Genomic DNA, 12,371 nt, shown 5'->3' on the forward strand with positions numbered 1-12,371 from the left:
ATTGAGATTCATCTTTTTGCCTGTGGATGTCCAATTATCCCAGCACCATTTCTTGAATATACTCCTTACTTAACCTGCATTGCTTTTATACCCTTGCTAAAATCCAGTTGGCCGCACTCACATGGGTCTATTTCTGGGCTCTAAAACTTGCCTTGTGGACTCACGCAGACCTAACCTGAACCTATCTTAACTCCTTCAAAAGTTTAAGAAACTAGATGGGGAAAAATTACAAAAAATTTGTGAAAAAAAGTAAAGAAATATATCATTAACTTAGGACCTTTTTATCTTTAAAGCTTTTTGCATAAGTTTTAAAAAGTCTGCTAAGTAGCAGTGTTCTCCGCATTGTTTTAAACCTTCACAACAATCCTGGCTGGTAGCTTTTGTTGCCATTTACGAATTGAGAAAGTTGTGGATCCAGGTCACACAGATTCATTATGAGGCTCAAACCCACAGAAATGAAGGCAACAGAAAAGAAATCAGAATGGGAATCAGAAGATCTAGGTTGAAGCCCAAAGCTCTGACAATCTTTAATTTCAAGCTGCTCACTCAACACCCTGGTTTCAATGTTTTTGTCTGAAAGGAAAGGAGTTGTATGGATCAGTGGCTTCAACTCAGGGTCAGGGGGAAGTCATTTCAGAATTATCCCCAGCCCTCCCTCAACTCTCATGTGCCATTATCTTATTGTGTGCAACTCTTGTCAAGGTCACACCTAGGGATGGCACCGGAGAATTATACTTTACTGGCTGAGATTTGTAATCGATACCTGCATGTAATTGTCGGGCAAGGATTTTTGGAGGCAACAGAGAACGTGGAGTATTCCAAGTGTGTGGGTAACAACATTGTGCGGTAAGTACAACTAACTGAAAAGGGAGAAGCTGAACAAGAATCAAATACCTTGCTCTCTGCTCACTTAGTGTCTGTTTGGAAAAGTGTTTAAACTGTGATACTAGACCCTTTTAAACAAGTCTGGTTTGAGATAACCCTGCAGTTGTTGAAAGTGAAATGTCCTAGTAACGGTTAAGAACTACTGAAGTCATTTCCTTGAGAGACTTTGAACTTTTCAGGCCTTTTTCTCCCACTTTTCCTCTGCTTAGTCCTTCTCTTTCTGAGACATTGACTTTAAGGTTAAATTATTGCTGGTGCCACGTGAAATTGTTAATCATTTCCATTGTCTCCAACAAGCAGTGACTGATGGATATCGAGATAGTGGTAGTTAATTATATCAGCACCACCTTCCTGTACAGATATGACTGCAGTTGGAAGGTTTTATTTAAACCCCAGGATGAGTTTCCCGATTCTTGTAATTTGCGCTACTTTTCCCAGTCTCATTCATCGCAATGGCCCAGCTTGTGTACTTGTAATTTAGAGTGATCCGAGGGTTTGTGCTTTTTTTTTCTTCCTACCACAACTCTTAGGGATAAATTCCCAGAAGTTAATAACCAGGAGAAGACTCAGTTGTACAGTTTTTCTCATGAAACCTTGCCAGTGGTTCCAAATGAAGTTATTTAAATTTCAGGTAATATAGTTACCATTGAGAGCAGTTGTCTCTCTATACTTTTAATCATTCATTCTAATTAAAAAATCAATTTAAATCAATTTTAAAAAGTGAGTATGCACCTCTGATACATGTATACTTGTAATAACTAAACTCCGTGTATGTATGTATGAGTGTGCACTCCTAGCATATGTTATAAATCATAAAAAAAGAAAGGGTCTGGCCTGGTGGTGTAGTAGTTAAGTTTGTATGCTTCTCTTCAGTGGCACGGGGTTCGCAGGTTTGGATCCTGGGTGCGGACCTAGCACCACTCATCAAGCCACGCTGTGGCAGCATCCCATGTAAAATAGAGGAAGATTGGCATAGACGTTAGGTCAGCAACAATTTTCCTCATGCAAAAAGACAAAGATTGCTAACAGATGTTAGCTCAGGGCCAATCCTCCTCACACACAAAAAAAGATGAAAGATGAAATATTTTGCAGAAAATGTTTATTAAATGTATCTGACTTCTTACTAAGATATTTTAATAATCAGTAACGTGATTTAAAATGTTTCATTATTTATGAAAGCATTGGTTTAATATTCTGTGATGTGTGATTTGAAAATATGTTTCTCTGTTCAGTTTAATTTGACAGTTAATTTCAATGGCTGTAAAAAGTGAAAAAAATATACAAGTCCAAATGGAAGAAAAGAGTTTTGCCTCTATCATGATATATATATTTCAATCTCATCTACCAATTATTTAAGTAGTTTGTTGAAATTTGCATAGAAAATTTCCATCTATGTGGTATCAAAATGGTTTATGTAAACTAGTTAGAAATTGTTACATAACAATTGCTTTCAAAATAAGTAGAAACTAATTATTTACATAATTTTTAAAGAAGTTAGAAAATCCTTTTAAGTTTTATGAACATTTAAATATGAGAGAATTCATAGGTGAGAAATTTATCATTTCACCATGAAAACCCAAGATATTGAATGATAACATTTCCAAAAACCCGTTTTCAAACCCCATAGCAAGAGGTCTTTTCAAAAACATTCCATTTTTATTCGTTGTGAAAACATCATTTTTACCTTGAAGGTGTTCAGTTTTTCCAAAACTATCTATTAGAAGATACCCCGGCCGGTCATTTACCAGAGAAAAGACAACAAACTTAGGAGACCTGCCTTTGTATAAAAAGAAAATGAATAATATTTTAAATATGATGACAAGTATTTTGACAGAGAATAAACTGTAAGCCTCTATATGGGGCAAGCAATTTTAGTTATTACTCCCCTTCTCATTCTAAGGTATTGCTGAGATTATGCTATTTAGTTGTTTGATTTTATAAAATAAACCATATTGATATCATCATAGATTGCATTATGTTAAACATGCATGAACAAATGTAGCTTGCAAATTATCAACCCCTTTATTTCGTGTAAACTCCATTCTTTCCACAGGATACCTCATCTTCCAAACAAGATACATGACTCTCTCACATACAGACTCAGAACGTGCTGTCTCTCTTTTACATGAAAATTTAGTGAATTTTAATGAAAACAATTTCATATATTTCTAGATAAAAATATGAGCAAATCTTTGCATTTTCCTCCCAATTTACATATATCTCACTAATGTAACCTAAGTACCAAGAATTGTAAATATATTAACTTTTACTTTTACTACCAGAGATACTACTTCTCTTTGTTGTTGTCACATGCTGCCAAGTTGGATCTGACTCCTGGTGACCCTGTGCATGAGTGATGTCCACAGTGTCCTGTCCTCAACAGCCCTACTTAGCTCCTGTAGACTCATGTCTATGGCTTCCTTTATTGAGCCAATCCATTTCAGATTTCATTTTCCTCTTTTCCTGCTGCCTTCTACTTTTCCCAGCATTATTTTTTCCAAAGAATCCTGCCTTTTCATGATGTGCCCAAAGTAGGACAGCCTCAGTTTTATCATTTTTGCCTATAGTGATAGTTCTGGCTTAATTTGTTCTAGGACCCACTTGTTCATCTTTCTGGCGGTAGGGTATTGGTAGAGCTCTCCTCCAACACTATATTTCAGATGAATTCATTTTCTCCTGTCAGACTTTTTCCACCATCCAGCTTTCACACCTATACATAGTAATTGGGAATGCATAGTAATCGGGAAAACAAGGGTGTGGATAATCTTGGCCATGGTCTCTAATGACGCTTCCTTACACTTGATGATCTTTCCTAACATTGCTGCCCTTCTTAGTCTCAGTCTTCTCTTGGTTTCTTGGCTTCAGTCTCCATTTAAATTGATGACTGCACCAAGGTAAACAATATCTTTAACAATTTCCACCTCTTCCTTGTCTACGTGGAAGTTGTGTAGTTCTTCTGCAGTCATGATCTTTGTCTTCTTGATGTTCAAATGCAGTTCTGCTTTGGCACTTTCTTCTTTCACTTTCATCAGAAGTCCTTTCAAGTTATTGCTGCTTTTGGTCAGTAAACTGGTGTCATCCACTTCTCTTTTACTGATGTGGAAAACAGTGGCTCTGAAAAATTAATATGCCTGCATCCCTCAGGGTAATTAATTCTAGCAACTGTAACGAACAAACGTAAATTTCAGTGGCTTAATATAACACTTTTTTTGCTCGCAGATGTGTTTGGTTGGGTGGCTCCTCTGGGTAGTTTTCCTTCCAATGCCTACTTAGGGATAAAGTCTCCTTCCATGATGTGGCTCTGTCATCTTTAACATGTGGTTTCAGCTTCTCCTGTTGTCACCCAGCCAGTGGATGGGGGAGAGAGCAAGTCTGCTTCAGACCAGAAGTGACATATCACTAATGCTCATAGTCCGTGGGCAGGAGCTAGTTACATGACTGTACCTAGATTTGAGAGGGCTGAGAGAGTAGTTTAATTGCACATGGAGAGAAGAAATGGGTTAGATGAGCAGAACCTACTACAGTCTTTGCCATAATTCCAAAGCATGAACTGTTAAGAGGTGAGTCTGGGTTTCAATCACGGTCTGTCTGCCTATATCTGTGCTTTTCTCTTTATGCTACATTGTAGTGCAAAGCAAAAGGAAGGACCTACAAAAAGACTCTCTGGCTCTTCATGCTGCACTTTGTAGGGCGCAGTCATGAGAAAAACAGGATCTGGTCCTTCAGCTTTGCTCATTCATAAAGTTTGCTATCTGTTAGTTCACCAAGGATTATGTAACGCTAGGTTTACAAATATGATTTGTTACAAATGACATTTTAAAAATCTAAACTTAAAACTTCCCTGAGTTTATCCATATTTTTCTTCTCCCTATTCTAGAATGATTTAAGATGACTTACAATGATACATGTGACACAAAAAGATAAAATAGTGAAAAATTGATGAGGGAATGTGGTAAAAGGAAAATAAGGTTGGAGTAAAAGCTGAGGTTCTGAGATTTGTTGCAAATTTTGTTCTAAGATGGAAACATAGTTGTAAGGTACGTTGCATCTATAAGAATCAGGGGCTGGCCCAGTGGTGCAGCGGTTAAGTTGGCACATTGTGCTTCAGTGGCCCAGGGTTTGCCAGTTCGGCTCCCAGGTGCAGTTCTACATACCGCTTGGCAAGCCATGCTGTGGCAGGTGTCCCACATATAAAGGAGAGGAAGATGGGCACTGGCTCAGGGCCAGTCTTCCTCCGCAAAAAAGAGGAGGATTGGTGGCAGATGTTAGCTCAGGGCTAATCTTCCTAAATAGAAAATAAAGAATCAAACCATTTGCTTCAAAAAACATATACAACTGCACCTCATACTTAGACCAGAAGGAAATATAACCCATGGGTCATTGACTCATCCACTCATCCACTTCACAAATATTAATTGAGTGACTATCATGTCTCAGATACTATTCTTGGTTCCAGGGATACATCTGTGAACAAAACAAAATCCTTTCCTTGTGTAGTTAAGGCAGAGGGATTATAATAAACTAGTAATTTTCCAGTATGTCTGGGGCTGTTAAGTCCTAAGGGGAAAAAAACAGTCAGGGTTATAGACGCGCCAAGATGGAGTGGGGGGCACGATCAGGAGAGGCTTCACTGCTAAGATGACATTTGAGCAGAGAACTGAAGGAAGTAAGGGGTTAGCTGTGCAGAAATCTGGAGTATTCCAGGAGCAGTAAATGACAGGGGCACTGCTCTGGGAACATGTTTTGAGTTTTTGAAAGACATTAAGAAGCCAGAGAGATGCAGTCAGAGAGGTACTGGGGATCTTGCATGATGTAATAGTAACACAATGTGTTCACCTCATCTGATAAAGGCATATTTTCCCCTGGTGATGCTGAATACAGTTGGCAAATTTCACTCTTTGGTTTTTCTTTTCTTAGGCTCTATTTAAACCACTGCATTGTTATAACATAAATTATTACTTAATGGGATTTGAGTTCCTAATCTCAATGCTTTTTTTTTTTTTTTTGAGGAAGATTAGCCCTGAGCTTACTACTGCCAGTCCTCCTCTTTTTTTTTGCTGAGGAAGACTGGCCCTGAGCTAACATCCGTGCCCATCTTCCTCTACTTTACATGTGGGATGCCTACCACAGCATGGCTTTTGCCAAGTGGTGCCATGTCCGCACCCAGGATCCGAACCGGCGAACCCTGGGCCACGGAGAAGCAGAACGTGTGAACTTAACCGCTGCGCCACCAGGCCAGCCTCTCAATGCATTTCTTAACCACTTCTCAGAGACTTTACTTATACACACACACACACATATACATATATATATGTTTATAGAATATACAGACTACATATGGAGAGAGTTTACATACATATGTATTTTTAAGTTGATTTTTACCAGCAATTTTTATAAATTTGGGTAGAAATATGTATTTAATAAGCATTTAACTTGGAAAAAGGAGATCTTGATTTAAGTCTTGACCCTGCAGCTTACTTCCTGTGTGACCCTGGACAAGCCACAACCACTGAGTCTCAGTTTTCCAATAGCACAATCAAAAGTTCATGTGCTTCACAATATCTGTCCTTTTTGCCTCATAAAGCTGTTATAGGACTCAAACAAGATGATGAGTCTGAAAGAATTTTAAGGCTTCAGTTTAAGACCATTACTTTTTCTGATTTTCTTCCCACACTTGACAAACCTGTGCCAGGCACTTTCCTACGGTCTAGATACAGTGATAAAGTGTGGTCTCTGCCCTCAGGGAGAGCATAGCCTAATACAAGAAACAGACAAACTGTTATGAATGAGAACCACTCTGGGTGCTGAGAAAACAGAGAAGGATAGTCTGTGTGGGAGAGGATTAGGAGTGAAGATCAGGGAACACTTTTCAGAGGTGAATTGAATCCTAAAGAACTAAGAGGAATTATTAGGTAAGTTAGGAGGGGAAGGACATTACAGACATAGGGAACAGAGCATGCAAATGCTTGTGAGTGAGAGAACTTTAGCACTTCTTGTTTATTTTTTGTTGCTATTGCTGTAGGGAACATGAATAGTATGACTGGAAGAGAATGAGAAGTAGAAAGAAATAAGGTGTTTATAGAGATATACGATCATTAAGAGATTTCATTCTGCAATAACTTAGATTTTAAGTGAGGGGAGGTATTACCTGGTGAGACTTGCTTGTTAGAGAAACCTTTCTGGCAGCAATATGAAAGATTAGAGGGAGAGTGAGACTGAGGAATGGAGGCCAGTTAGAAGACTCTAACAAAAATTCAGGCAATAAAAGAGGAGGTGAACCCAGACAATGGAAAAGAGGAAAGAGGGATGATCAAGAGAGATATAGACGGTAGAAGGACTCTACTTGAGGCCATTCAATGGGGCAGAATGGGGCAAAAAGAGTGGTGAGCATTAAGGCAGCAGTTCCCTACTTTCTGATTTTCACAGTTAATTGGATGTGGTACACTTAACATGAAGCTTATAACCTCTTAGGGAGACAGACAGCTTTTTAGAAAATCATATTTTAAAAAAATCAACTAATAAGTGTCAGTCTTTAGAGAATTATTTAATAGCATGTATTAAAACCCTGTTCTTTTTACTGTTAACAATGTGGTAGGTAGAAATATTTTTAAAAGGAGTTTTCTTGTTTTTTGTTTTTTAAATCAACTTGTAGTTGACCATGTCTAAATAATGTAGCCAGAAAAGTATATGTCAGAGTTTTGATTCAGGATTATTTTTAAGGTTTTGCCTGAAGGGGACTGAAATAAGGTAAAAAATTTAAAAGGTAGTTATACAACTCATCATAGATTGCACAGGTGTAGGTTAATAGGAATCAAAATTATTATTAATGATATCAGATAATAGTAATATGACAATTAACATTTATGTAGCAATTTTAATTTTTTTTTTTAGGATTAGCCCTGAGCTAACATCTACTGCCAATCCTCCTCTCTTTGCTGAGGAAGAGTGGCCCTGAGCTAACATCCGTGCCCATCTTCCTCCACTTTATATGTGGGATGCCTGCCACAGCATGGCTTGCCAAGCTGTGCCTTGTCTGCACCTGGGATCCAAACTGGCAAACCCCGGGCCACCAAAGGTGAATGTGCGCACTTAACCGCTGTGCCACTGGGCTGGCCCCAGTGCTTTTAATTTTTAAGAAGTACTTTCAAGTATATTTTCTTATCTGAACTACTTAACTCTACAAGGTAGATATTTTTCATCTCCATTTTACAAATAAGTAAATTAGGGATTAGAGAGGTTAAGTTACACTCTTTATTTAGTATAAGGAAAACTTTCTGATAGTCAGTGCTGTTATGAATGGAATGAGCTGCCTGGTAGCATGTCTTTCGTACTGAGAAAGTTTAGACAGAGCTGGAGATGTTCTGCTCTGGGAAATGGCTCCAGTAGGCAAGAATTTGGAGCAGACGTGTTTTTTGTGTTCAAGGATCAGGGAATCATGGGGTATGAAATTTGACAAGGACCTACTCCATCCTCTTCATTTTACGAGTGAGAAACTGAGACCCAGAAAGGTCAACCTGCCCAAGCTGACGGAAGCTGTGGAACCTAGCCGCAGGTCAGTGTCTCTAAACTACATTGAATGATTCTATGAGACTCTTGCAGAAGGTAGGAAAAGGGGAAGAAAGAAATGAGTGGAGCATATTGTTAGTATAAAGTCCCAAATAATCACATTTTTTGCCATGGGGAGTATGAATGTTCTTTACCAGAATAAAAGTGGTCGGCAAGTGAGATACTTCTTTTATGGTCAACAGCATTTATTGACCTCTTATTGTTTGCAAGAAATAGGTAACACCAAGAGGTATGAGATATGAAACTTACTCCAAAAGCTCTTCCAAGCAATACGTGGTAGGCAGAATAATGGCCCCCCCAAAGAGTCCACACACCAATCCTCAGACCTGTCACTATGTTACTTGACATGGCAGAAGGGACTTTACAGATGTGACCAAGGTTATGGAGCTTTATATGGGAAATTATCCTGTACACCCAACCTAATAATCACATGAGTCCTTAAAAGTAGAGCAACTTTCCCAGCTGTGGTCAGGGAGAAAGAGAGATGTGACAATGGAATAGGGGTCAGAGAAACACACACACGATATGCAGGACTAGACTGGCCATTGCTGGTTTTGAAGATGGACAAATGTGTTCATGAACCAAAAAATGTGGGAGATCTCTAGAAGCTGGAAAAAGCAAGGAAACAGATTCTCCCCAACAGCCTCTGGAAAGGAACACGGCCCAGCCAACACCTTGATTCTAGCCCAGGGAGATCAGTGTTGGACTTCTGGCCTAGAGGACTGTAGGATAATTTTGAATTGTTTAAACCAGCAAGTTTGTGGCAATTTGTTACATCAGCAACAGAAAACCAATACACAGTGTAAAAGGAAACAATGTACACATGGAAAGTTAAATACCCATAATCAACGTTCCTAGGACTCAACCACCTGGGGCAAACATGAGGTCACACTGATGGTGATAGCCCATGCCCTTTTGTCTCTGCCTTTAGTTGGTTGCAGAATCTCTGGTTAATCTTAAAAACTCTTTCCTCAGCTTGCCCTGGGAGTCCTCAAGGGAGTGGAATATCTCTTAATTTTCACCAACCCAAACTCCAGCTCCTACCTAGAGTCCACTATTTTCCAGCTCTGGCTTAGAGTCTCTCTGCTAATGTCTCCTGTTCTCTCGGTTCCTGAGAAGCCTCGTTTAGGTGCTGAGTACTGCTGCAGTGACCCTACTGCTGACTCAATCTTTACAGCTTCCATCAAAGTTGCTGTTTCCCTGTGCCAGGCAAGGCTTCTGGGTAGGCCTCAGGACCCTGTGGAGCTGTCTTCCACTGATGGTCCCTGCTGCCCTCCTATGGGGAGCTTGGGCTACATTTTCAGATAAAGTTGGAATACATCTGTCTGCCTTTTGTGTTAAATTCCTTTGAAAGTTTCAAAGCAATGCTACACAAGGTCTGATATATTTTGTTTCTTTTGGTTTTGTTTTTTTGTGTGTGAAATAACTCTACCAGTTGTATTTACAGTCTCCTCTCCCTAGGACTCAATTATAAGTCATGATGCCTCTGCCAAAAGACCCTAAGAGATAGGCGCAATGCTGAACACCAAGCTATTCTTGTTATTGGACAAAGCCTTCATGATCGACTCTCTTTTTCCTTATAATGAATAATTTCCCAGGAATTTCTCCATGCTTCATAGAAATAGATTCCCAGAGTGTCCACCCCACCAGAGTTCAAGATGGAATTCCTCCTTCCAACTGTAGAGTCATGCAAGAGGGAATACACTAAATAACATGTGAATAGATGGCTGTCACAGGCGTTTAGAGGAGAGCAAGATCTGGTGAAGCGTGCAGTGTAAACTGCAGAATGAAGAGACCCCCAGTGTATACTTCAGTGTGACATCCTACGATTCAGCACTGAACATGAGCAGTGCAGATAACGGGCATTCAGTAAATGCTTATTGAATTAATAGCGAGGCAGAAATAACTATCTGGCAGGGATCGTGGGATCGAAGCATTGCTGAAAATGAGGCAGAGGTTCAGAAATTTGAGACAGAGGTAACACTTGAAATGATAATGGAATAAACACTTAAAGAGAAAAGAGAAATAGATATCCAGTCACCTTATTCATGAGTGTATGTGTGGGCATGAGTGTATGCCTTCTGTTTAACTAGCACTCTGCATAGGATGTGCTTAGGTGTTTCTGTGTCTGAGCATTGCTATTTCTAGGGTTTTCTCTATCTCAGAAATTTGAAAAATTCATCCTTCATTTGAATTGCTCAATAAAATTGAAGAATAAATTTTTGCTTCTCCCTCTTTGTCATATTTTGCTTTTTAAAAACTCCTAGGTCATAGAAATGATAGGTTCTGTCACTACAATGGCTCCTTGATAACTAGATTTTTAAACAAAACTCTGCATATCAGAATGGGTATCTAGCAATATGCTAGGGTGCTGCAGGAATTACAAAAATGAGTAAGCCACGGTCTCTGCCCTCAAGGAGATTAGGGTGCTGGGGGAAGCAGAGTAGGAGATTATATAATATGAAGTTCAGGTCAGTTTATTTGGCATTTATTATTCAATTATGACATAAAGGATGGGAAGAACAATTGACTGATGAGATTTCATCCTTTTTCAAAAATTGAGGAAAAACTCATGTAACATGAAATTAACCATTAACCATTTTAAAATGTACAATTCATCGGCATTTAGTTCAATTCATCCTATTTTAACAGAATGCCGAAGGAAATCAAAATTTCAACAGAGAAGGCTCTAGAGGACTGAGGTACCTCAATCCCTGAAGACTCCAGGTACATGCACCCAAATTCTTTTTGTTCTAATGGATGCCCATTTCTGCTTGGTATGCTGTCAATGCTGAATACAAACTGGTTACCCATTCAAGTTGTCTGTGACATATTTCTTTAATAGAACTTGTATTAGGTGTTAATATATAATTTGGAATTCTTACAGCTGTGTACTTTTTTTAGTGTTTCCTCTGACTGTAAATTCCGTAACATGACTATCTTGTTCACGGCTATAGCCCGAGAGGAGAGCCCATCACATAATGGGTATTTAAAAAACATATGCTAATGCTTGATTACCTAGTCCTGGGATTTTTATTTCCACTTATTCTTTATAGGTTCCCTAATGTCATAGCAGTGGTCAATGCTATCTTGTAGTCGCAGCAAAGGCTGGGGTTACAAATGTCCCTAGAGGGGACTAATACTAAATGAGAGATCCTGACCATTTTGAGCACCAATGAAGGCTGTTGCCATGGAGTCGGACGTGAGGTGGCGCTGTTGCCCTTTATCCTGACTTTCCGTTTTCACCTGGACTGGCGTCTCCTTATACCTGACCATCTAGCAATCGCTGGAGAAGGAAAATAGTATGTAGACCAGCAACAAGTCCAGCTTTTACGGTTTCAACAGAGGTTTCCTGCTGGCTGGTGTGTGGTGAGTCCCGGAAACCTCAGTGCCCGCAGACTTCCCTTTGTGGGGAGCCCGCCCAAACTCCATCCTTTGCTGGTGGCCACGCCCCACAGTGGGAAGGAGGGACTGAAAAGCATTTCCTTGAGGCTGGCACACCTTGCCCTAACCAAACCGGTCATTTCTTTCTTTTTTCCTGGCTGGACCAGTTCTATCTGAATCCCGAGTGACCCGAGGAGGGACACGGTAGTGAACGCGGGTTTCGGGGGTACGAAGGGTGGGAGGGGGATAGCAGTGATGCATCTAGGGGTGGACTTCCGACGTTTGGGAAGAAAAAGAGGGAGGAGGCTGGGAGTGGGAGGGTTGCGAGCGGCTGTTGTAGTTTATGTGAACAAACAATCATCACCAGGTGAATGAATCCGTATTTCTTTGGAACAAGTATCTGGTGGGTTTTGGCTTCCACGTTTTTATGACAAGAGACTAGACCTGCCTCAGCAGTCTTGGCGAGAGAAGAGCAGCAAGAAAGGTAGTGAAGAGGGGCCTCTGTGTATTCCTGGGGAGGGGGCAGGAAAGCAGAG

General features: G+C 39.9%; 1 protein-coding gene across 5 annotated transcripts in view; it reads left to right on the forward strand.

Annotated features, from left to right (window-relative positions):
* Positions 1-8,361: 8,361 nt before the first annotated feature.
* The window catches only part of STYK1 (serine/threonine/tyrosine kinase 1), a 41,381-nt gene continuing 37,371 nt past the window's right edge, over positions 8,362-12,371 (forward strand). For 4 of the 5 annotated variants that reach the window (XM_046679106.1, XM_046678855.1, XM_046679032.1 and 1 more), the window contains exon 1: positions 11,929-12,039. The gene's annotated coding sequence lies outside the window, so the exon portion shown is untranslated. Of the gene's footprint in view, positions 8,438-11,103; positions 11,179-11,928; positions 12,040-12,371 lie in introns of those variants that run through there. The other variant, XM_046679195.1, reaches the window with a different exon arrangement.

Source organism: Equus quagga, chromosome 1 (assembly GCF_021613505.1).
Source record: "Equus quagga isolate Etosha38 chromosome 1, UCLA_HA_Equagga_1.0, whole genome shotgun sequence".
Classification (NCBI taxonomy): Eukaryota; Metazoa; Chordata; class Mammalia; order Perissodactyla; family Equidae; genus Equus; species Equus quagga.